The sequence below is a fragment of the Canis lupus genome, chromosome 2 (assembly GCF_003254725.2).
Source record: "Canis lupus dingo isolate Sandy chromosome 2, ASM325472v2, whole genome shotgun sequence".
Classification (NCBI taxonomy): Eukaryota; Metazoa; Chordata; class Mammalia; order Carnivora; family Canidae; genus Canis; species Canis lupus.
The window spans coordinates 81555408-81581239 of NC_064244.1; the positions used below are offsets into that span (position 1 = coordinate 81555408).

The 25832-nt window shown below is 48.2% G+C and overlaps 1 protein-coding gene, 1 long non-coding RNA gene and 1 pseudogene across 4 annotated transcripts in view; 1 reads left to right on the forward strand and 2 right to left on the reverse strand.

The window, feature by feature from the left end:
- The window catches only part of KAZN (kazrin, periplakin interacting protein), a 1011580-nt gene that overhangs the window by 654038 nt on the left and 331710 nt on the right, over positions 1–25832 (reverse strand). The gene's annotated exons all lie outside the window — the stretch shown is intronic.
- On the reverse strand, positions 1859–11329 carry LOC125754598 (uncharacterized). The gene is made up of 2 exons (XR_007409243.1): positions 10938–11329; positions 1859–4309 (listed from the first exon to the last, which is right to left on the reverse strand). It is a non-coding gene; the product is annotated as an uncharacterized LOC125754598 (long non-coding RNA).
- On the forward strand, positions 11323–24646 carry LOC112660416 (60S ribosomal protein L10a-like; annotated as a pseudogene).

Genomic DNA, 25832 nt, shown 5'->3' on the forward strand with positions numbered 1-25832 from the left:
GACTCCACACATTTTGACTGGGCCAAACCAAATCAGGCTGCCAATTTCTCATTAATTCTTGTTAACTGCCTTGCATTCAAGCCCTTCAAGGACAGCATGTGTTTGATGAAATGGCCTCCAAATCTCATAACAATTTGCTCGTCTTTAGAAATGCACCCCTGGAGAGCGTCTGATAAAACAGGAATCCCTACATATCAGGACAATACTGAAGAAATTGGTACAGTTTGACCTTCACATTTACTGTTAATCTTAGCTAATACTTAGTGAGTGCTGATGAGGCCCCAGGTTCTACTCTGCACATATTAGCTCATTTAATCATCAGAAAACCTTAAGAGTAAGCACTCCATTAGCTCCATGCTATAGGCAAGGAAACGGAGACACCAAGAAGTTGGGTATCTTGCCTAAGGTCACACAGCCAGTACTCGGTAGATCCAGGATCTAAGACCAGTTAGGTCAACTCCAGAGCCTATATTTTCAACAACTACTCTAAAAATTTTTGTGACTTTTAATTTTGATATATTTTGAAAATTACAGCAGAGTAAGAATTGTACATGAAACTCCTATATGCCATTTACCCAAATCTACCTATTGCTTATAATTTGTCTCAGTTGCTTTATTATTCTTTCCATACATGTTACATACTTATACGATATTAGGTTTTCCTGACCATGGAGTTGATTGGAGATATTGTGCCTGGATAACCTTAAATATTATGGTATGCATTTCCTAAGAATATTCTCCTATATAACCACAGGGCTGCTATCAAAATCAGAAAATTTAACATTGATACAACTTAACATTGATACTACTTTCTAATTTATAGTCCATATTCAAATCCCATCAATTGTCTCAGAGATGCTCGATACAGCTAATTTTGCCTTGGTTGGGGTACAACCCAAGATCATCATGGCATTTAGCTGCTTCTAGTCTGGTACCTTTAGTGTCCTTAATCTGGAGTAACTCCTTAGGCTTTCTTTGCTTCCTGACCTTGAGACTTCAAAATTTTGTAGGAGGTTCCTAACATTTTCTCATGATTAGGTTCAATTATGCATCTTTGGCAGGAAGACTGGAGTGATGTGTCCTTCACATCGTATCCTATAAGATAACCTCTTGTCCCCATATTGATGATGATGGCTCTTACTACTTGGTTAAGATCATATCTCCAGTTTTCTCCAACATAAAAGTTACTATTTCTCCCATGTAATAAATAATTAGGGAGGAGATACTCTGGGACTTTGTATATATCCTCTTTCCCATAAAACTTTCACCCAGTACTTTAGCACCCAGTACTTTAGCATCTATTGGGCATCCATATGCCCAAGTAAATATAGCTAACCACTATACTTACTGCTTCTTTGTACATAGGGTTTGTTTTCCAGCTCAAGGGTAGAAACCACTGCCCTGCTGGAGGCTCTATAATAGGTACCTGAGAGCAGGCAGTGTCTCATAGTGAAGCCACAGCAGTCTTTTGCAGTCAACAGACTCGAGTTCAAGTTCTGGCACTAGCATAGCTAATGGTCAGGGGGGAAGCTCCTTGATCTCTTTGAATCTCAGCTTCCTCATCTGTGAAGGAGGATAATGATGGTGGACTATGGCAAGTGGTATGCATATGGCATAACACAGAGTGTTTGGACCCTAGTGGTGTCAGCAATAGCTGTGTGATTATTGCTAAAGGGAGAAGCAGCCCAAAATGTCAGGGCTGGGTAGACCCTATAATTAACCAAAATGTTTATGCTAGTTATTGAGTATCTTGCATGGCAGGGGGAGAATTTAGAGATGGGGGTCCCGTATGAGTGAATAAGTCATGGTCATGGCAGTTTGGGGTGTTTCGTCACACAGGTACAGAGAGGGGCAGGTGTGGGACAGAAGCTATTTATTTCAATGGGAAGACCAGAGAGGACTTCGTGGAGAAGGCAGTAACATATGAACTTAGGACCACTTGGGGCAACTTCTCTTTTTTCAGTGCCCCGTGCACTTGGCTTTCTGCTCAGTGCTTTAAGGTTCAGCTCCATGTAAATGAGCAGATCCTGGAGAACAAATTAATTGGGACCAGTGCCAGAATTGGGTCCTTTGTTCACAAATTTGAGTGAAATAGAAAGCACCGGGGACAGGGAGGTCGGTCACATTTTGCTAACTTCACCTCTAAGCCTCCAATGAGGCCAAAAAAGCAAATTTTTATGTCTTTGAAGAATGAACTTTGATTGTGAATGTGTCTTCGTAGGTAGATTTGGCAACATCTAGACCCTATCTGGGAGAACGAAGTCCAGCAGCTCACCTGGTCCATATGGTGGACAGAAGAAAGCATTCCTTTTCCAGAAATCACCTAGGACAGCTGACTTTCACAGCGAGGGTGGGCTGGGCAATTTTCAATAGCAGAGTTTTGGATCCAAATAGGCTAGAATCAGAAAAGTGTGAAGGGGAGACCAAAGTCCATCCCATCCCTAGCTCAGTTCCTTCCTGTTGAATCATGTCTCTCAATCCTTTCAAGGTGGCCTGTCAGAGAGGCTGGGCACCTCTGACAAATTGGCCATGAGCAGTGAGAACCACAAAGCAAGGGCCAGTTGGGTTTGAGCTCAGGTGTGGTCCACAGGCTTGCAGAACCAGCCCCCAACACACTGGCCTTCGCCAAAGCCCCCTTTAAAAGCCTGTGCTCCGGGAGCAGTTGCAGAGATGGAGAAATATGGGTATTTAATTTTCCCACAAAGCGCTTTTGCCCAAGCTGTGCTAATGTTCTCCAGCTAAATACTTTTCAAAACGATCCACCAAAAAAAAAAAAAAAAAAATGCAGCTACACATTCCATTAACGATGTCTCGTTTCGTCCCACCCAGGGCCACAACAGTCAGCCAAGCAACTTAATCTCTCGGAACAGAAATTGTTATGTTTCCTGCCCTAATGGGGAGAAGGTGCGATGACCAGGCAGTCAAGATGAGTGTGTTTTCCAAAGGGCGGGAGAGGTCTCATATTTTCTGAACTCTCGTGGGGCTTCCAAAAGCAGCAAGAGCTTCTCCACTCCATCCCATTAACACTGGAACTGCTGAATCCACGATGCTTCTGCTGGATTTTTCTTAGAGCAGAGCAAAGATATGTGAGCCATAATTTTAGAAGCAAAAGGGAGTGCTTTGCCTCCACTGAAGACTGTGAGCCCTCTAAAGACAGAGCTGAGGTCAATTCATCTTTGGAATTCTTGTTCCCAGCAGAGACCCTGCCACCCAAATGTTCAGTGAAAGGCTCATGAATTAAAAGAATGGAAGAGTCCACTTCTGTCCCTTAGCTCATTCCCAGTCAGACAGCCATATGCCCTACGTGGTCTGGAGTAATCTTGATTTCAGCTTTTCCTCCAGTGTCTTCAGAATTACTATCATTTTGATATACAATGCAGCCTGCTGTCGGGTTCAGCAATCAGGCGTACGTGATCTTGAATGCAGCAGTATGCTTCCTCTTCAACCTTTACTGGGGTCATAGACCCTTTTGAAGATCTGATGAGAGTTATAGACTCTTCCCTCACTAAAACTCAAGTTTGCATAGACATTCGCACTTTTGCATTCAATTTTAGGGAGCTGTCAGACCTTCAAAATATCCCTAAATGCCAAGAAATAAATTGCTTCTATAATGTTACCATCATGGCTTGTATTTAATTTCCCAAACCCTGGCAGCAGACTCTGCTCCCATCATGGATTTTACTGGCTTGTGCATTATGGTAGAGAATATTGTGGTCTTTTCCTCGGCTGGCTGTTTTCTAGCTAGGAAGTGCTCAATTCAAGTTGTAAAACCTTAGCTGACACAGGCCAATGAAAATATGCTGGACTTATATCCTTTCCAAAATGCAGGGGGCTGTGTGACTAACAGGAAAAAAAAAAAAAAAGAAGAGCCAGGTTGTGTGTATTATTAATTTTTAAAATACTAATCCTTTTTGGAAAGGCTCATAGATCTATCTTCTTTAAAAAGAATGAGCTTTGGCCGCAGAGCCATCGTGCTTCTTGAGGCTTCCAAAAAGTGTATTCTGATAAAAGGCAACGCAGTCCTAGGGCTTCATCAACTTTCCACAGTTGATGTCTCTGTTATGAGTTCCAGAAGCAGCTACTAGGCCAACTGTTTGAGAATAAAGGGACAATGCAAGAGTGAATTACATCATGCATTAAGACTGTGGTGTAGTAACACCACATGCACTTGAAAGGAGATTTTGAATGGTTTTATAAAACTCAGATGCAGCCTTGGGAATATATTTGAAGTCCACTGGTTTCAGAAGCCTACTGAATCGTTGCAAATGCACTGAAATCAATCCCTTGTCTGATTTCTTATGGATGACTCCTGAAAGAAAAACAGCAATGTCTGACATGAGGCTGGGGAATGAACCCAACTTTCTCAGGGTGGAATGTGATTTTCACAACCTTCCAAAATTCCAGATGCTCACTGAAGCTTATCAAAGATAACCGGGCCTCGTGAGATGGAAATCAGGGGTGAAAATCACACAGATGTGCATGCAGCCATCTCGTGCACATTTTGGCCCGAGCTCCAATCAATCCTTTTCTCAAAGTCCTGACCACATCCTCAGGGAAACACTAAGTTTAACACCCTTTCCTTGAAGTCTTGAACCTCAAAGAAAGTGTCCTGTTGAGCGGCTGGATGAAAGTCAAACATTGGTAGATGAAACTCCTTGAGCATTTTGCAAACTACTGTGGCCCGTGAGTTTTTTTGCACCAGCTCATTGCATCTTTGAATGCAATCCAAATTCTTCAGGGCCTATTTCCTACCACTTCCCTAGGAAATACCAATAGGAAGGGCATCCTTGGAAAACCAAAAGAAATAGCAGGAAGGGACTGTGATTTCCAGATGGCAAGACATGTCCACCATCAACACTCGAGGTTGGTAAGCTAAGACGATTTGCTTTCTACTCGGCAAAGTTTAAAACGGGCTTGCTAACATTCTGAGAGGCAGGTGTCCCTGGAAGAAAGGTTGTTTACTGGATATTCCCCTTCCCCCTAGAGGTAAATGAGGCATTGGATTGAGCACAAAGTAGCCTCTCAGAAGTTCATTTCTTCTAACTGAATTAAGGAGACCAGAGGGACATAAATGGAAAGGAGAATAAGGCAAGAATTCTGGGTGCCAAAGTCATGAAAAAAAAAATCAGTGAAAACTGGAGGAGTTTGAAAAACACTTCTTGGATGTAATGGGAGATGAGGTAAGCTTAAAAGAGAGGAATACAAGCAAATGCAGTCTTTGTTCACTCTGGGGTCAACTTGGAGAACATTTGTGATCTCCAGCTAGGGTCAAGGTTCACATTTTGTTATGAATCAGAATGACATGGGAAGCCTCTTCAAAAATGTAGATCCCTGCACCCCACTCTTGTAGATTGATTTAATCTGTCAGGGCTTGAGCCTGGAGATCTGCATTTCTAGCAAGTTATCCAGATGATTCTTTTTTTTTTTTTAAGATTTTATTCATTTATTCATGAGAGACACACAGAGAGAAGCAGAGACACAGTCAGAGGGAGAAGCAAGCTCCATGCAGGGAGCCCAATGGGAGACTCGATCCCAGGACCCCGGGGTCACGACCTGAGCCAAAGGCAGATGCTCAACCACTGAGCCACCTTGGTGTCCCAACCCACATGATTCTGATGTAGGTAGCCATGGGTCACATTCTGCAAAACACTGACGTCTACTTCCTGTGGCCTTTTTATGCAATCACTGAAAACCCCAAGCAGGGCCATGTTCCTAAGAATCCTGAGTCTATAACTTGGAATGAAATGTACCTCCAAGAGCTAAAGCACGATGCCTTGAGGGCCAAGGTTCCCAGGTAAAGCCATATACAAAAGTGCCACGAGCTAGTGTCATGCTCTCCTTGTTCGCCACCACAATCACCACTCACGTAACCGCAGCCAGTTCATAGCTGATACTGAACTCCATCAAACCACCCTCTTTCCACGCTGCTCACCCTGATTGGCAAGACAAGGGGAGGGGTGATTCTTGGGGACCAAGACAGAAGATACAGTCTTGCTTTTAGTTTCTATAGACTTATGACCTGTGTGACCTTCCCCATAATGGAAATCTGAGTTGCTGCCTTTAACCCTTTTTGGAGATCATAGACTCTTTCAAAAAATAACTACAATCCCGCTTTTCAGGTAACTCCACATGGACACCGTACACACCATTTGGCACATAATTTTATGGAGTTCAGCAGGGATAATCAACTACAACGTTCTTGCTAAATCCAGAAGCCTAACCTCTAACCTCTACTCATCTAGTTCCCTCAACATTAACAGTTTCATCCATTCAGCCTGTTTTAGTATCGTTGCTACACATCTTGACTCTTCTTTGGGATTCTGGGGAAATGTCACAAACCTCCCTTTGAGATTTCTACTTGCTGTTGATCTTGGCTCACTTTCTCAGGTCCTTTCTGGTGCAAGATGGGAGATGCCATACCTGCTTCCACATTATCATCTACACCGATTTGAGAATAAGAGACAACTTCATTATAGACCTGTCTGCACTGTCCAACACTTTGCTGTGATTCTAGGGACTTCAACTCCCAAATTTGTCATTCATTACAACCACAGTACTGAGTTGGAACCGTTTCAGGGAAGCCTGTCAGTTCTGAATTAGGCAAAGATATTATCAACAAATGGTCCTTGCTTTCCCCTATGCATGTCCCCCCCCACCTTTTTTTTTCATTTCATTCAACCAATGTCCAAGTGCCAGATCCTGTGCTAGGTAGTAGGACACAGTGCAGGTCTCAGTCCTCAAGAAGCATATGGTCTAAGTGGGGAGAGCCAAATAACCAATGAGTAAATAAGATTATTGTAAATGCCACAAAGGGAAAAACAAGGTGGTATAATAGGAAAACAAAAAAAGAGAGACACAAAAAAGAGGTTTTGGTAGAGTAATCAAGGAAGACCTCCTGGCAGAGATGACATCTGGGCTGAGACCCAGCAGACAAGGGGCCAGCCTTGGAAAGCAAGGTCCGCCTCACACTTGATGACTTCTCCATGTCTGGTACTCGGCTCCTATGAATGTCTGCCAAGTATCTTCCACATAGGAAAGGCCCCTACAGTCGTGATCTGAAGAGGTTTCTGTGTTTAATGCATGCATCCTGCTGCTGGCATATGTCTTGCTTCATCTGCTGACAGGCCTGTGAAACATCAAACCAAGTTTCCTGACAGGAGGAGCACCCTGTCAAAGAGTGAGGCGGGTGCTCACAGCCTGATATGAGTCACAGGATCAGTTAGATCCCTGCAGGGTCAGGCTCAGGTGTACTCTGAAGAGGTGTGTCCCTACAACCCCAGCGGCCTGACTTAAATGCCAAAATCAATCCCCTGATGAACACCTATAGATGTTTTTCCCAAGCTGACAGGTCTAGAATAAAGAGCAGGGAGTCAGTAGGTCTGAAGAAGATGGAACCATTGGCCCAGAGAACACCCAGGATCAAACCCTCCTCCACCGATTCTGGCCTGGAGGTTCCACTGTCATCACTTCTCATTCAGCAGCTGCAGCAAATGCTACAGGGACTCGTGAATTACAAGAGCTCACTTGTCAACCATTGTCAACCTCCTGGAGGGAACGCTAAGCCCAGCTGTGGGGAGGACCTATGGTCTGGGTGTGTAACACCCTGGGCTCACTGAGCCATGAGACTGAGCCTTCCGTCCGAGACATTTTCATAGATTCTTTTGATGAAGCCTTCATTGCTCCAACATGTGGATTTTATCAACCCTCCCCAAGGCTGAGCCTGACATTGGTGTGAATGTGGTTTCTTTCCCAAGCCACAGCTTGCAGAATGTAGGGTAGGTCTCCAGTGGGGTATATACCTTCACATCCAGGTTACACGAGGACTCTCCACCTTCCCCGCCCCCTGATTCTTACATGACAGATGGTGTTCACAGGTGGGACACACCCCAGGGATGCACTCAGATTTCATGAAATGCTAAACAAATTTGTGGAAGAGAGAGATCCTCCTTGGTTTCTCTAGAAAAGGTGTTGCAATATCTGGCAATTGAACCTCCTGCATATGTGACCAATTTATCTACTCTTCTCCATTGATGGGGCCACCATCTTGGTCAAAGCCATCATGTCTATCTAATCCCTGTTCCTCAGTATAGCTGTAGGGATCTTTTGAAAATATAAATCAGATCACATCACTCCACTGCCTAAAATCCTTTAATGGCTGCCCTTTGAATTTAGAATAAAATCCAAATCCTTAATGCCTGTAAGATCCTGTCCCATACTACTTTCCCATATCACCTCTTCAACATCCCACTCTCCTCCTTGCCCACCACACTCCAAGCCACTGGTTCTGTTGTTGCACCAGGACACCAAGTACTTTCCTGCCTCAGGAACTTTGCATTTGGGGGTTTCTCTGCCAAGTACACCATTCTCCCCTCTTCACAGGGTACATTTCTTCTAAGCTCTAACGTCCCTCAGTTCCCTCCAAAGAGGTCTTTTGAAATCATGTTGCATAAAACGGCCTCCCCATCCTCAGCACTATTACTTCCTTCTTAATCAATGCTTGTGATCGACTTGATTTTTATTTGGTAAGCATTTGCTCTCCTCTTCCTGTACCCTTCCCACCCTGCTGACCCTGGGCTTGTCCATGTGACTCATGTTGGCAAATGGACTTGCACAGATTGTGACCCAAGCAGAAGCTTTAAATGTGTTCAGATGGCCGGGTCTGCCCTCTTGATCTCCCGCCATTCGCTGGGAGAAGAACCTATCCAAGGCGCCACTGGACCAAGGAGGGTAAAAGTCTCATGGTGCAGAGCTGAACTTGACCTTCAGCCTGAGGTCAAGCCCAGCTGAGGCCAGCCAACCGTGACTCAGAAATAAACACCTGCTGTTGTAATCACCTGGGCTTTTGGAGTGGCTTATTATACGGGTTATTTCAACAGTGACTGGTTAAATGCAGCACTTTATCACAGGCTAATAATTTTCTCTATTTGTCTCATTTCTTCTCTATTTCTCCCACCAGGTTGTAAGATCCATGAGGGCAGGGATCATGTTTGCATTTTCCCTGCTGTATTCCCTAATAAGGAGCTCAATAAATAGTTGTCAAATGGATGGATACCTTGTCAGCACCCTCACCACTTTGGTTGCATCCACAAGAGCCCTCACTTTCTTTTTGGTGCTGGTAAAGCATGTTTTTGCTTGTGCTCAGCATCCTGCTCACAGCCAGAGGGCCACCCCTGCCCTCCCTCTTCAGACCGCAGGCTGCAGTGGCCGTCACCATGGCCGTGGCCGTGACCGAGAAGGGGAGGGAAAATCTTGACCTTAGCTTTAGTTTATGAAACGGGAAAAGAGAAAATCCTTTGTAAGCTCCATTATTAGTAACGAGCCACATGCACTACACCTCCTACCATGGTTGCGAACCACCATTCAGGTTTAACAAGGCAGGGGTGAACCTGACTCCCGCCTCAACCCATTTCCAAAGATTTGCAGATAGGTACCGAGAAATGGCAGCAAGCAGATACCACAGGCTTTGTGTGCCAGGTGTGCTTTTTATCCCTTTCCAAAATTTTAGTCTGCATGCTAAAAATAATCCATGGAGTAATTAAATGAAAATAAGAGAAATGAAGCACACACAGAGATATATATCAAAAGAACATTAAAATAATGTGTGTGTGTTGGGGGAGGGAGGAGAGCGAGTTCATAAATCTAAACTCATAAAGAAAAAGAACCGCATTCCCTTGAACATAAATCAAAGGAATAGCTTCCATCTTCAACATGATCTAATGGGTTTTTATATACAGACATCCTGAGTTTCACCAGGGAGAAGACAGAGAGGAGTGACGTGGGCAGTACGGCATGGGCAGATTTGGGGCTGATTTTTGCACAATTTGCAGGGAAGTCCATTTAAAATGCCCCCCTTTAAGACAGAACCAATTTAATCTATTTTAAATTGATTTCTCCTGCGGATTGGCCACTTCAGCCTGCTATACAGGGCTGCAATTCCCAACCTCAATGTCACAACCCAGGAGGTGTTTCTCATTGTTTGTTACTCATAGTGAAGCCCTCAGTTTGTAAGACTTACAGTTTTAATGCAAATTTGAGCAAATTCAAGGCCATTCCTCTTGTGCTTCCCCCCCCTCCCCCATGATGAATAAGACTGAAAGAAGGGAGACAGGGTTCCAGGAATGATGGGAAACAGGGGAGCAGTGCATGGACAGAGGTCCCGGAGGGTGATTCGAGATGCAAGAGAACAGCACCCGTCACCAGGGTCACTGCTGGGGGCAGGGGTGTAAAGACCGGTGTGGGGGGTCGGTAGACACCCGAGCCCCACAGCACTGCAGGTGGCACCCCTCAACTCTTCTCCCTACTGATACACTCCTGGCCAAGGAGACACCAGTGGAAATCTGTATTTGCTTTTCTTTTTTTTTCTTTTTTTTTTTTTTAAGATTTTGAGAGAGAGAGAGCACACAAGTGGGTGGAGGGACAGAAGGAGAAGCAGACTCTCCACTGAGCAGGGAGCCCAATGCAGGGCTCGATCCTGGGACCCCGGAATCATGACCTGAGCTGAAGCAGATGCTTAACTGATGGAGCCCCCGGGTGCCCCCGTATTTGCTTTTCTGACAGGAGACACCAGAGCACTCCTGCCATCCCCTCTCCATCCTCCTAGCTTGATGCCTGCCCCCGTAGCAAGCACTGACCTTTTCACGGAAGCAACAGCCTCAGGGAGGACCTAGCGGACCAGAGCACTGTGGCTCTGACGTGGAGGAGCCGCGGACCCCGCTGACACTACCCACCTCCTGCTCCTTATTAGGGGGAGAGCAGTAAGCCCCCCACTCGAGCTCAGGACTCAGATTCTCTGTTTCCTGCAGCTGACATCATTGCTAATTAATCGATGATGGAGCCACAGGGCTGTGGCTTCTGGATGATTCCAACACAGCCCAGCATACCACACGGAGGCACACCCACATACACACTCATACACACACGCCCCAAAGGCTCAGTACCTTAGGAAGACTGAGGCTGTGTCTGGAGAAGCAAGTGCTGCCCCCAGATGGGGCTGGGGGGGAGGGGACATGCCGACACCAGCTGTTTGGGGGCCACAAGAAGATGTTGAGCTGTGAGCTTGGCTACCCCAACGTGATCAGTCAGGGGTCTAACTCGGGACCCTTCTACTCTGAGCACCTTGATGCTTTCTGGGCACACTCGACACGCTCGTGGGTATCAGGTGGGGGGCAGGAGAGCCTGTGTGAAGGGCAGCGGAGCAAGACCAAGACTTGACGAAGGCATGGAAAAGGGACGTGTCCCCATCTTCCAAGTGGTTTCATGAGCCCTGCATGACCTGTGGCAAGGCCCCGGCCCACACAGTTAGGAAGGGATTCCGACTTAACTGGTTGGAACACTGATGTTCCTTAAAGGAAGAAGAAGGAGATGAGGAGGAGGAAGGGGAGGAAGAGGAGGAAGAGGAGGACGTCTCCAGGGTCGTGTGAGGCTTCCAGACAAGCAGGACACAGGGCGCCTGTGGCTCGGCTGGCTCGCACGTGAATCAGCCCGGCCTCCAGCGCCTGCGCCTCCGCTGTCCCCGCGTTGCTGGGCGGCCGCTGGGACCCGTGAAGCCTGCGCAAGGGTACTTCACCGCACACCCACGGTGCTCCCCTCACCTGGCCAGGCTGCCTCCGCTCCACCCGGGGTGCAGGCTGGGGCTGCGTGTCCCCTCGGGCAAGGGAGGGCTGCTGGAGGAGGCAGGTACATGGAGGAGGCCGGGCCCGGCTCACCCGTCGAGGTCAGCCCGTGGTGACGGAGGAATGACAGCCGTCCCCACGCACGGACGCACGGAGAGAAGGAAAGCTGGGGAGGCAGGAGCCCACTTATTACCCAGAGCCTGCCAGCCTCACCGCTGAACCTCTGCAGGGGAGGGGAGGCCGGGCTGGCCTGGCAGGAAGCTTCTGGAAAGTCAGATGCCCACGGGGAGCCCATGTGTCAGCTCTGCTCCTGCCCTACCCCGAGGCACCGTCACCCCTTGCCAACAGAGACCCCTGGAGGGGCCGGCCTCCCCTGCGGCCCCGGCTCCTCCTCCTCCCAGCCTCCACCATCACTGAACCAAAGCCCCAAAGGGCCGCTGGGCAGAGAAGGCCCCTCCTTGGGGCATCCCCCAGCACCTCAGCCCACCCATCTCCCCCCGGACCCTCTGCCCCCTAACATTGCCAGAGTGCAAACCAGCCGGGTCTGAGCGGCCAGAGGCGTTGTTTCTGCAGAGCTTGGCGCCTCCTGCCCCACGGCCACCCCGTCCCCTCCCGCTGAGGCCCTCCTGTTTGCTGTGCCCCTGCCCCGCAGGTATCTGCACACACTCTCCCGCTTGAGGCCGCACAAGCCCTAAACCGGGGGCTCTCTGGATTATAGCTTTTTCAAACATTTCCCAAAGTACTCCCAAAGGCATTGAGAGTGTCCCCTGATGTCCCCTAGGAAGGCGCGCATCCTGACAGCAGCTGGCGGCGGCCGCCTGCCAAGGTCAGTGTGGCTGCTTCTCCCGCCACAGGGAGCCCAGTTGGCTCGACGGCTCGAGACGCTCCGGGCCGCGCCCCCCTCTTCCCACGCTGCCATCTGCAGCGCTTCGCCCGTTGCCCCATAGCCCCAAGGTGACTGCTGGGGCCCCAGACATGACAACCGTGTTGGAGGGGAAAAGGTGAGGGCGCAGTGCGGGCAGTGGAGGGTGCCAACAGCGTATTTATAAACGAAAACGTGTTCTAGTGTCTTCTCCCCACAGGGCTGCCCCTGGGCCTCCTCTAGCTCGGGAAGGGAAACGAGCACGCTGGGGGGTCCCGAGCGGCCACGGACGCGGAGCATACAAGCCTCAAGGTCTGTCATAAACCTCAGGTGAGCCTGGGTCAAGGTAAGGGAACCAAACGTCCCCAAAGGTCTCAGAGTCAGCGGGGCCCCCTTCCCCACAGCTCCTGTTCAGAGGCTTACCTGGAGAGGCTCACCTGGAGAGGCCCACCTGGAGAAGCTCCCCTGGAGAGATCCACCTGGAGAGGCTCACCTGGAGAGGCCCACCTGGAGAAGCTCACCTGGAGAGGCCCACCTGGAGAGGCCCACCTGGAGAGGCTCACCTGGAGAGGCTCACCTGGAGAGGCCCACCTGTAGAGGCTCACCTGGAGAGGCCCACCTGGAGAAGCTCACCTGGAGAGGCCCACCTGTAGAGGCTCACCTGGAGAGGCCCACCTGGAGAGGCTCACCTGGAGAAGCTCACCTGGAGAGGCCCACCTGGAGAGGCTCACCTGGAGAGGCTCACCTGGAGAGACCCACCTGTAAAGGCTCACCTGGAGAGGCCCACCTGGAGAAGCTCACCTGGAGAGGCCCACCTGGAGAAGCCCACCTGGAGAAGCCCACCTGGAGAGGCCCACCTGAAGATGCTGGAGAGGCCCACCTGGAGAGGCTCACTTGGAGAGGCTCACCTGGAGAGGCTCACCTGGAGAGGCCCACCTGGAGAGGCCCACCTGGCAAGCTGGAAACTCTCATTCACTGAAATCATTAGCTGGATTTGCAAACACTAATAAAAACATTAGCATATATAAAGATCAACCATAGCCCAATTACTCTCCCCCTTGTCAGATCAAATATTCCCTCATTCATATAGGGTTCCTTAGGAGGAGTCATTCCCTCTCCCCCTACACAGAGCCCCTAAAAGAGTTAAGATCCATTAGCACAGTTCCCATAAATGTGTGCAGCCAAGAGGGTGAAAATAACCACAGGTCCGGAAATCTGAAGACTGAAAATCAAGGCTTTTATAAAGGAAATTCAGGAGATGAGTGTTATAATCCCAAGACCCTCGTTAAGAAAGTCAGGTAAATTCTGTGCTAAATTAAGGATTTGGGCTATCCGCACGTGTTAACCTAGGGGCCCCGGTCGATCCGCAAAGTCGGCTTAAGGCTTGTCCCGACAAGCTGCCTAGGTTTTGAAGGACTATTTACCCATAATTCCGAGACTGAGTGACTAGGTCTACCAGCACTACGCAACAGCCACAGATAGTACTTAACAATGCAGTGCTTATTATGTGCTGCTAAGTGCTTTGCAAGAGTATTTACCCCAAAGATACAGATGCGGGGGACGCCGGGACACCTGCCCCCCAGTGTGCCCAGCAGCAGTGTCCACAACAGCCAGACTGGGAGGAGCCTCGGGGTCCTTGACATGATGGATGAGAAGCCGCGGCCTGTGCACAGGGGGTATCACTCAGTCGCCAGAAACGACGACCACCCACCATTTGCTTCGACGAGGCTGGAGCTGGAGGGTGTGATGCTGCGTGGAGTCAGTCAGTCGGAGAAGGACAGTGAGCATATGGTCTTACTCACACGGGGAATATGACATAGTGGAAGGGATCGTAGGGGAGGGAGGGGAGCTGAGGGGGAAACATCAGAGGGGGAGACACACCACGGGAGACTCCTGACTCTGGGGAGCGACCAAGGGGCAGTGGAAGGGGAGGCGGGCGGGGGTTGGGGTGACTGGGTGACGGGCACTGAGGGGGGCACGTGACGGGATGGGCACTGGGCGTGGTGCTGTACGTTGGCAAATCGAACTCCAATAAAAACAAATGTAAAAAAATATAAAAAAGGAATCCCTGGGTGGCTCAGCGGTGAAGCGTCTGCTTTCAGCCCAGGGCGTGATCCTGGGGTCCCGGGATCGAGTCCCACGTCAGGCTCCCTTGCAGGGAGCCTGCTTCTCCCTCTGCCTGTGTCTCTGCCTCTCTCTGTGTGTCTCTCATGAATAAAAAAATAAGTAAAATATTTTAAAAATATATAAAAAATAAAAAATACAAGGAAGATAGATAGATAAATTAATTAATTAAAAAAAAAAGAAGATCACGCAGGCAGATGGGATGGGATTCTAACCCAGACGCCCTGACCTCCGAGCCCACCGTTGATTGAATCTATTGCCTTTAAAAAGACACACTGAGGTCACGTGCGTACACGGGAAGGGGAGGTTACAAGGAACTGGCTCTTGGGATTATAGAGGCTGGAAGTCCACGATGTGCGGTCTGCAAGCTGCGATGCTGGAGAGCCGGGGGTGCAGCTCGGTCTGGGTCTGGAGGCCAGAGAAGGAGGAGGGCCGAGGGCAGCAGCAGGTGGGTGTCGCGCAGCAGCAGGCAGGCAGGGAAGGCCTGATTCTTCCTTCCTCTGCCCTTTTGTTCCACCGTGGCCCTCAACAGATTGGATGATGCCAACCACACTGGGGAGGGCAAACCAGTGTACTGAGTCCACTGATCCGATTGCTAATTTCATCCAGGAACACCCTCACGGGCGCAATGATGTGTAGCCAAACATCTGGGCACCCCACCCAACCAGTCAAGTTGCACACCAACCATCACACCCTCAAATTCCTACGTTGAAGTCTCAACCCTCAATACCCCAGAATATGACCTTATTTGGAAATATGGCCTTTAAATAAGTTAAAATAAGGTCATTAGGATGGTTCTAATGCAACATGACCGGTGTCCATATAAGAAGAGGAGATAGGGACACAGGTACGCACAGAGGAAGTACGTAGACGCAGGGGAAGACCATCACCGACAAGCCACGGTGAGAGGCCTCAGAGGAAACCAACCCTGCCAACACCTTGATCTGGGACCTCCAGCCTCCAGACTGAGATCCATTTGTGTTGTTTAAACCTCCAGCCTGCGGTGCTTTGCTACGGCAGCCACAGGACACTAGCACAGACACAGGGTGGTTCTTAGCCTGAAGAGTTACTGGGGCACTCAACTATGTGTGGGGCGGGGGACGGAGTGGGGGTGGTTCCTGGGCCCCTTTAGCTCTTGATATGGATGCTCCAATCTTAAGCTCTACCTCCCACACGTGCTTGGAAGCCAAGCGTATGCCCATGGCCACAGCCGGTGCCAGGTTTTCCTTACTGACTCCAACTCGCCCAAGAGCTGGTCTCCCATACACCGCGCTCCCTGTGCGTGCTGGTAGTTGGAGGGGCAGCAGGGACACATCGTAAGACCCACGGTATCATTCGCAGGGACCAGCACAAAAGGAAAAGTCAGAGAGGGCCCCCTTGCTCAAAGCCTATTAAGAATTTCAAAAAAAACAAAACAAAACAAAAACAAAAACAAAACAAAACAAAAACAAAAACAAATAAAATAAAATAAAAAGAATTTCAAGGCAGCAAGGGCAGACCACTGAACCAAGGATGGGGCCCTTCTCCGCACGGAGCCCTTGGCAGCCACACAGGCCGTACACCCAGGAAGCTTGCTCTGGTCTCAGGCACGGGCTTGAATGAAGTGGTCAGGGGGCAGGGAGCCCTCTGCCTCCATAGGAATGCAACAGGGACAACGCAATAGACACAAAGGGACAGATGCGGCTGGGACAGGGACTTTGGATTCATGCGCCACCTCTCCTCCAGCCCAGCACCAGCCTCCTGGGCCTCCGTCTCTGGTCTCCGTCGGCCGTCAGGACCAGAGGGTGGACGGCTGGTTGCCACAGAGGAGATGCAAGAAGAGAGTTTTGCTTAAGACAGGCGTCCGTAAAATGCTGAAGCCGCCGGCTGCCTGCTGGGATGCGAAGGGCACGCCTGCTGCTCTACATTTGCTTTTTGTTCGAAGACATAGCAATTAGGAGAAGGATAACAATGGCCAACTTTTATTGGGCCCTTGACATACACCAGGCTCTGCTGTGAACCTGTTACGGAGACGGCTTCACCTCGTTCCCTCCAGAGCCCCCTGAACTGGGCACCTTACTGCCCGGGAAGGGCACGGAGAGGTTAAGCCCAAGGCCGCGCTTCATCAGGGGAAGAGCTGGGATTCCTCTGGGGCCCTGTGTCTCCAGGGTGCAGGCCTGAGTATTTGGCATCGTCACACTTCCTTTCAGCAGACCCAGGAGGAGAGAAGTAAATCCATGTGCTCCGAGGACGAGGAAACAACACAAATGCCAACTTGGCACAGGCCCAGCGCCGAGAGAGGAGATCTGTTCTGGGGCGAGCGGGGGAGCAGGGTTTTCCTATTTCCATCAAGGGGAAACCAGAGAAACCATCTCTGCTGTAATTTGCTCAATGACCTCACACACAAAAAATCTCTGACCTCACTCAGCGTGTCAAATAGATGCTGATTGGGGACGCATTGACTTCTCAGGGTCCCCGTGATAACCAGAGACGTCCAGAGCTGCTCGTCATTGAACTGCTCCAGGATCAGCCACTGGCTCTTAGCTTTTCTCTCTACCTTCTATCCATTCTCCACACTGGAGCTCAGGCCATTTTTTTCATGGAGTAAATCCGATAGTCATTTCCCGTAACGGCTTTCCATGCTCTGAGGATTAAGGCAAAACTCCCTTCCCTGGCCTGCAAAGTCCTCTAGAATTTGGCCCCAACCTGCTGCCTGCCCATCCTCCCCCCTCCCCGCTCTCCATCACTTCCCGGGCCTCAGCGCCACCGGCCTCCCTTCAGAGGATGACTTCCATCCTGCTCTTCCCGGCCGCAGGGCCTCTGCACACACTGTTCCTGCTGCTGGGAGGGAACCTCTGCTTTTCTTCTTTCACCTTGTTGACTGTCACTTGGTCCTCAGCAATCGGTTCAAGAGCCAATTCCTTCCTTGTTAAAATGGTGACTTTATAGAGACATAATTCAAATGGCACAGCATTCACCTACGTAGAGCGCACAGTTCAATGGTTTTTGGTACAGGCACAAAATGTGCAGCCATCATCACAATCAATAACTTCAGAACGTTCTCATCACCCCGAAAGAAATCCCTTACCCGTCAAAAGTCACTCCTCATTTCCCCCTTCCTCCTCTTTCCCCACGCCCCGCCCCAGGCAACGCTAATCTAGTTTCTGTCTCTATGGATTTGCCTATTCCAGGCATCTCACAGCAAGGGAACCTCACAATGCATAGTCTTCGGTGAATGACTTCTCTCATTTTAGCACCTTGTTTTTCAAAGTTCACCCATGCTGTACTTGTACCAGAACTCATTGCTTTCTTCCTTTCTTCTTCCTTTTTTTTTTTTTTTTAAATTTTACTTATTTGCTTGAGAGAGAGAATGCACACCAGTTGGGGGGGGGGGTAGGCAGAAAGAGAGAGAGAGAGACAAGCAGACGCCCCGCTGAGCAGGGAGCCCGACGAGGGGCTTGATCCCAGGACCCTGAGATCATGACCTGAGCCGAAGGCAGATGCTTAACTGTCTGAGCCCCCCAGGAGCCCTGAACTCATTCCTTTCTATTGCCAATAATATCCCGCTCTGTGGATATGCTACGTTTTACTTATCTGTCCATCAGTGGATGGACATTGGAGCGGCTTCCACTCACTGCCTATTACGAATCGTACTGTTGTGAACATTTATTTTTTTTATAAATTTATTTTTTATTGGTGTTCAATTTGCCAACATATAGCATAACACCCAGTGCTCATCCCATCAAGTGCCCCCCTCAGTGCCTGTCACCCATTCACCCCCAACCCCCGCCCACCTCCCTCCCCTTCCACCACCCTTAGTTCATTTCCCAGAGTTAAGAGTCTCTCATGCTCTGTCTCCCTTTCTGATATTTCCCACTCATTTTTCATTTTTTCTCCTTTCCCCTTTATTCCCTTTCACTATTTTCTATATTCCCCAAATGAATGAGACCATATAATGTTTGTCCTTCTCCAATTGACTTACTTCACTCAAGCATCATACCCTCCAGTTCCATCCACGTCGAAGCAAATGGTGGGTATTTGTCGTTTCTAATGGCTGAGGAATATTCCATTGTATACATATTTGCCCATTTTCTAATTGAGTGGAGTTATTTCCTCTTGAAGTCAGCTGCCTCCACTGTCAACAAGCTGTTTAAGAATAATCCTAGAAAACGGGTTGTTGTTGTTGTTGTTTCTCTCTTAGAATGAAGAACACGTTTCTGCTGTGACAAGCAGGAGTTCAGCCTCAAAAAATAATTTAAAATCTGGGGACCTGACAAAAATGCCTTTGGAGAGTCTGTAAATCCAGAAGGAAAACTCAGACTTCAGGGAATTATTTTGTCTGAAAAACTGCAGCCCAATTAATATTCTGTGAAAGTTAAAAAAAAAAAAATAAGTAAAAAAAAAAAAAAATCTCGAAGTGCCAAGCTCTGGATAATCTTGTTAATCGTGGTTTGCTCCCCCAAATCTTGCTGTGCTCTGTGACTCTTCCATTCTGTTAGTTTCCCTAGAGAACAAATAAACTCATTTGTCTGACCTCATTCTCTAGCAAGGGCAGATCGAAATTCCTTGGAGAAATTACAGAAACAGCACTGCACTTCTTGCAAGGTGATCCTCCCCCGAATCTCCCCCTCTCCCCGGCCTCCCCGCCAAGGCTCCCCTTCTGACATTAGCATCTATTATCTCCCCAGCTGAATTCTTCCCTAAAGGGCACTCAGCATGTCTGGCCCACGCCAGTGTCAAGGCAACCTCACGGACCGTGAAGGAAGCAGGAGTTCCTGGAGGAGGGCGGGAAAGAAACCCAGCGGAAAGATTCCGGGGTCAGGGCAAAGCTGTCCTGACCTCTGCAGTGAAAGAAGTCCCAGGAGCTGGAGGTACCCACCATGCAGAGCTTCTGTTTCCTTGGTAAGACCATCTCCACGCAGGCAAGAACGCTCAGAACCCCAGGGCCTCTGTGTCTTTGCTGAGAGGGGCATCATGTCTTGGAAGGAATTAGAGCATCCTGTAAGGAGGATCACAGGCCTGAACCCCCAGGACAACAGAGATGCTCCGCCATACATACCCTTGCAGAGCAAGATGCTTGAATAGTCAGGCACAAGGGATCTCGAAGGTGCACTGTGGCTTCTGCACTCTCTGGAATAAGGTTTGGTTCGGTAAGAAGGAATCGTCCGAGCACATAGGTAAGTCGAGGATCAGACTTCCTGCCTAAAGACCCGAGTTTCAGGTTGGAGTTGTATTCCCGGGAGTGATGTCCAAGTTCAAAACACAAGCTGCTCCCTCCGTGGGGATTCCGAGCAAGCACTCACCACCCCATTCCACAGGCTGAGAGGACTTCTGCTCACGCGTTCTGTTCCAGCCCCTGAATCACATCTGGAACAGGGGATGAGCAGAACGTTTGCAAGAGATGCAGTCCAGAGAGTAAAGCGTGGAGGGGAAGGAGTCAGGAAAAGCTTTTTTTTTTTTTCCCCCTTAGGTAACAAAAATGGTTTTCATACAAAATGTTTCTTGAAAATTCACTGTATGTGTGATAAAAGCAGAACGAAGCTGATCCAAGTGGATTATTTAAAACGTATGTTTGGGGAGCTAGGGTGTTGGAATGAGGGCAGCCAGCAATTGGTCTGGTTTGTCTGGGACTTTCTTGATTTCAGACTCATGCCCCTGCAACCCCTCAGTCCTGGGCAAACTGGGACAGGTGACCACCCTATTGGAGAATGCTCACTGGACCAGTCCCCTGTGGCTTCCCATGGGAACCTCCAGGGCTCCAGGAAGTGATACGACAACAGGGACCAGGGTCCCTGTGTCTGCTTCTCGATCTCCTGGGCCAAGCTCTATGCTTTGCCTATGGAAGTACTTAAGAAATGTTGCTCAGATAGAAGTGGCAAAGGACCCCCAGAACAACACCTAAAATATCACTGTCATCGAGGAAGCGTCAGGAAGAAAAGGGGACAGGAGAGGTACATCAGGTTTCTAGAATGCTCCAGACCTGGGTCAGATGCTTCACTGCATTACCTCGGAAAACCCAAGGTGATGATTTGGAGGTAGGACAGTGAGGCTGGCATGGGGGCTGATAGGATGATGCAGGTGTGTTTGCTTCTAGCACCCTTGACCTTGGCATCATATTGCACTTTTGTAGTCTCAAAGGGACCCCGGCAGGGCCCCACCTTTCCTCACCGCCTTCCCCATATGCCTTGGATCACCATTCTTCCAGCAAGCCGTCTTGGCTCCAACCCGCTGCTGCCTGCCAGGGCTGTTGGCCAGGATACTGTTTGGCAACATGTGCCCTTCCTGCCCACCCCAGGGCTTGGAGACTCTCTGCCACTTCTGGCTTTGGAGGAGAGCTGCACGAGAATAAAATCCTAGCTTACGGCAGCTGCAAAATCCAGAAGCATGGGCCAAGCCAGGCTCTGCACCGCCCCACCAATGCGTGCAGTTCAGAGGGAGAAAACAGCCTGACGAGACCCAAGGAGGGGAGGCCCAAGACAAGGCTCAGCCTGCCCACGGGGCCGTGCTCGGTGATACAGGGACAGTCCCTTGGGTCTTGGATCATGTCAGGCCATGGCAGTCCTAGGATTCCCATTTGGCTCAGTGGCACCAAAGTTCCTTCAAGTCCGGTGGCTGCGATGTGCCTTCCAGCTGCTTCGCTCTATGTGTGCAGAAGCAATCCCCCGAGCCACTGCTGCTGATAAATATATACGTGCATCTCAGTTGCCTTCGCCCTTCAATTTTGGTGGAAAGACGCGGTTTGCATATTTGTAGACTTGGAGACAAACACAGTTCTTTCAGGGACCCCAACTGGAGCGACTCTTGGATTTTTGTTTTGACTACTTGGATCAAAGGAAGTCAAGAGAAATTGGTGGCCTCCTGACATGGCATTGTGCCATGAGAACGGTCAGGAATCATTCCAGAAATACCCAGTGAATTGGTTTCAAGTGCCTCTGGACAAAGATTCGACACTTCAAGTTTAAGTGTTAACTCCGAATTAGAGTTGACAGATTTTAGATGTGCTGGGTTTGAATCCTGGCTACTTACCGCCTGTGTGATGGGTGGGCTGCTTACCCTCAAGCTCAGGACCCTGAGATCCTAATCTGAGCTGAAACCCAGAGTTGGACACTCAACTGACTGCACCACCCAGGAGTCCCCGCAGTTCCCCTTTTTATAAGGATGCTGATCATATTAGCATATGGATTAGCAATACGTAGCCCACCCTATACCTGTACGATCTCATTTAAACTAATTACATCTGCAACAACCTGGTTTCCTAGTAAGGTCCATCCTGAGCTACCGGAGGTTATGATTTCTACATACGGATTTTGGAAAGCCACAATTCAACCCATAACAGCTATTTGCCTTCTAGACTTGTGAGCTCTTTTTCCTGCAGAAGCAGGCAGAGGAGGGGTCAGCATTCCCTCCTCCCGTCTGGACCAGCAAAAATGCTCCTGCTCTGTTCTACAGCCTTCATCCCACCTCCTGGTTCCTGCAGCTTGAAGGCCTGTCTTCCTCACTGGGGCAACTTTCTCTTTCTCTCTCCCTGCCCATCCCGGCAATCCAGGACACTGCTGTGCACATAGCAGACACTCCATAAATATTTATTAAGTGAATGAATGTGCCATTTCATTTAATCCTCAAACACCTCTAGCAGATAAACATCATTATCCTGTTTCATGATAAAGAAAATGATCTGTTTATATTTGAAGCTACTGCCTTTGGACAAAGGTGCCACCGGTATAACTGCTGGTTTTCTAGAACACCCCAGACCCCTGACAGTACTAAACTCACAAGACACGTCTGCCTAACAGGTCCCAAGGCCTCTCCACAAATCTCCTAGTGAGAATCTCTTGTTTTTAACAAATGCCTCTGTGTGACTCTAAAATCAGTTCCAGGGATCCCTGGGTGGCTCAGCGGTTTGGCGCCTCCCTTTGGCCCAGGGCGCAATCCTGGAGTCCTGGGATCGAGTCCCACATCGGGCTCCCGGCATGGAACCTGCTTCTCCCTCTGTGTCTCTGCCTCTCTCTATGTCTATCATGAATAAATAAATAATCTTAAAAAAAAAATAAAAAATAAAAAAATAAAATCAGTTCCATTTGGAAACAACTGCCTGAAGATGTAAATATGAAGGTGGAGGGGGCAAGGATCTCTCTTCTTTTGATTTTGTGTTTTCCTCTGAAGGAACAGGAGTCTGGAAACACCCCTAGCTTCTCTCTCCTGCTAATTCAGCATCTTCTCTGGTGAGTTTGGGACAAGGGATCAGACATGCCTGACTTTGCCCCTTCCTTTCTCCTTCTGCTGCCTCAAGTATGCACATTTGGTCTGGTCTGTTCTCTGCCAGGCAGTGGGGGTCTTGGCTGGAAGGCGGGGGACAAGATACCAAACTGCTTTGGTATTTAGATAACGTTGGAAACATTCAAACAAGCAATACGATTTTTACGTCAACATTTAGAATATGTCCAAAGTTACATTCTTTGGAACTCCTTAAACCTATGACAAATACAAATCAGATGACCACTTAAAAAAAATCCGTGCAAAGGTTCATAGTTTCACAAAACAGACACAATACACAGCACCATTAGTGCTGAGGAGAGAGTCTTGCCAAAAACAAAAAACAAAAAACAAGAAAACTATTCTGATCGGGCCTCTGGGTCTCACCAGCACCAGTTTATAGAAAATAAAAGCAGAAAGAAGAGAATGTTAACTGACACCACGTCTAGATTACAAAATACCCAAAAGGGGGGAAATTTATGGAGTAAATGATCTAGTTTCTTCAACAAATAAATGGCCCCAAATCAGATCAATAAAAAGAGAAGAAAACCAGAGATGCTAAAAGGCTTAAGGAATTGATCAACTAAATGCAACATGTGACTTTGCATCAGATTTAAATAGATCAGCAGTCAGAGAAAGCATGAGGCCATAATGGAAACATGAACACGGGCCAGATACTTGATCAGATTAAGAAATTATTGCTAATTTTTACTTGTTAAGAAAGTAGTGCAGTGCTGTTAAACAAGAGTCCTTATCAGTCAGACGTAGGAACGAAAAAGGTTAAAGTTACGACAGAGAATGCCTGAGAGTTGCTTCAAAGTAATTTGGAGTGGTCGGGGTGGGACTTGTGACGAGCTGATAATTATCACAGCAGAGAAATGGGCACAGGAGAGAGCCCATTACACTGTTCTAACTTTGTGTATTTTTAAAAGGAATTTAGGCATAATAAATGGCACTGTGCCTGTGGTTTTGAAAAGATGCCTTACCTTTTAGAGACATGCTGGTACAATTGTGGATAAAAGATATGAGGTATGGCATTTACTTTAAAATAACTACAGGGTCTTTTCCGGTTACTGCAGCACGAGCTACCATGAGCAGCAAAGTCTCCCGCGACACCCTGTAGGAGGCGGTACGAGAGGTCCTGCAAGGGAATCAGTGCAAGCGCCAGAAGTTTCTGGAGACGGTGGAGCTGCAGATCACCCTGAAGAACTATGACCCTCAGAAGGACAAACGCTTCTCGGGCACCGTCAGGCTTAAGTCCACCCCCTGCCCCAAGTTCTCCGTGTGTGTTGTGGGGGACCAGCAACACTGTGATGAGGCCAAGGCAGTGGATATTCCCCACATGGACATTGAAGTGCTGAAGAAACTCAACAAGAATAAAAAACTAGTCAAGAAGTTGGCCAAGAAGTATGATGCCTTTTTGGCTTCAGAATCTGACTAAGCAGATCCCACGAATCCTGGGTCCAGGCCTGAATAAAGCTGGCAAGTTCCTTCCTTGCTGACCCACAATGAGAACAGGGTGGCCAAAGTGGATGAAGTGAAGTCCACCATCAAATTCCAGATGAAGAAGGTGCTATGTCTGGCAGTGGCTGTTGGCCACGTGGAGACGATGGACGATGAGCTCGTGTACAACATCCACTTAGCTGTCAATTTCCTGGTGTCCTTGCTCAAGAAGAATTGGCAGAACGTCCGGGCTTTGTACATCAAGAACACCATGGGCAAGCCCCAGTGCCTTTACTAAGACTGTTTAATAAATCCTAGTGCTACCGTTAAAAATCATAATAATAATAAATAAAATAAAATAACTACAGGAAACAACTGAGAGTCGCTGGAGGGGCAGTGGGTAGGGGATGGGGTAACTGGGTGATGGGCATGAGAGACAGAGAGGGGGGCAGAGACACAGGCAGAGGGAGAAGCAGGCTCCCTGCAGGAAGCCCAACATGGAACTCGATCCCGGGACCCCGGGTTCACGCCCTGAACTGAAGGGAGGCGCTCACCACTGAGTAACCCAGGTGTCCCTAAGGAAGGAACCTGATGGGATGAGCACTGGGTGTAAATGCAACTGATGAATCACTAAATTCTACCTCTCAAACTAATAGTACACTATATGGTAACTAAATTGAATTTAAATAAAAAATTTAAAAACAATAAATAATTGAAATAAAAAATAAATACATTGAATTTAATTTCTATGAGAAAAACACAATAATTCAGGTTGGGTGTGTGCTATGGATTCAACGTCTTTGTCCCCCATCCCCACCCAAGTTCATATATTGATGCTCTAAGCCCCAGTGTATTTATAGGTGGGGCCTTTTGGAGGCGATTAGGTCATGAGGATGGAGACTTTAGGAATAGGATTAGGGCCCTTTTAAAAAGAGACACTAGAGATATTATCTCTCTCTCTCTACAATGGCAACCTTCCGCAAGCCAGAGGAAGAGTTCTCATCAGGAACCATATCAGCCAGCACCTACAATTTGGATTTCTCAGTCTCCAGAACTGTGAGAAATAAATGTTTCTTACATCCCTAGTCTATGGTAATTTGCTACGGCAGCCCAGGCTGATTGACACAGTGGGTAATGGATAAAATACAATTGGCTATTTGTTGTTAATTTTGGAAGTTGAGTAATGAGCCCATGAGTCCTCTTTTCATTATTTTCTCTACCTTTATGTTTGAAAATTTACAATAAAAACTTTTTTAAAACAGAAAAAAAAGAGGAACTACTTCCTAAAACCTATCTTATGAGGCTCCTATACTTTGGATATTCAAGCCAGACAAAGACAGTCCAGTAATGAAAATTACACGCCAATCTCATGGATGAATATATAGGCAGAAGTCCAAAATTAAATTTATTTATTTTAAAGATTTGTTTATTTATTTATTTGAAAGGGGAGGGGCAGAGAGAGAGGGAGAAATAATCTCAAGCAGACTCTGCACTGAGCTCAGAGCCCAACTTGAGGCTCAATCACACAACCCTGAGATCACGAGCTGAGCTGAAACCAA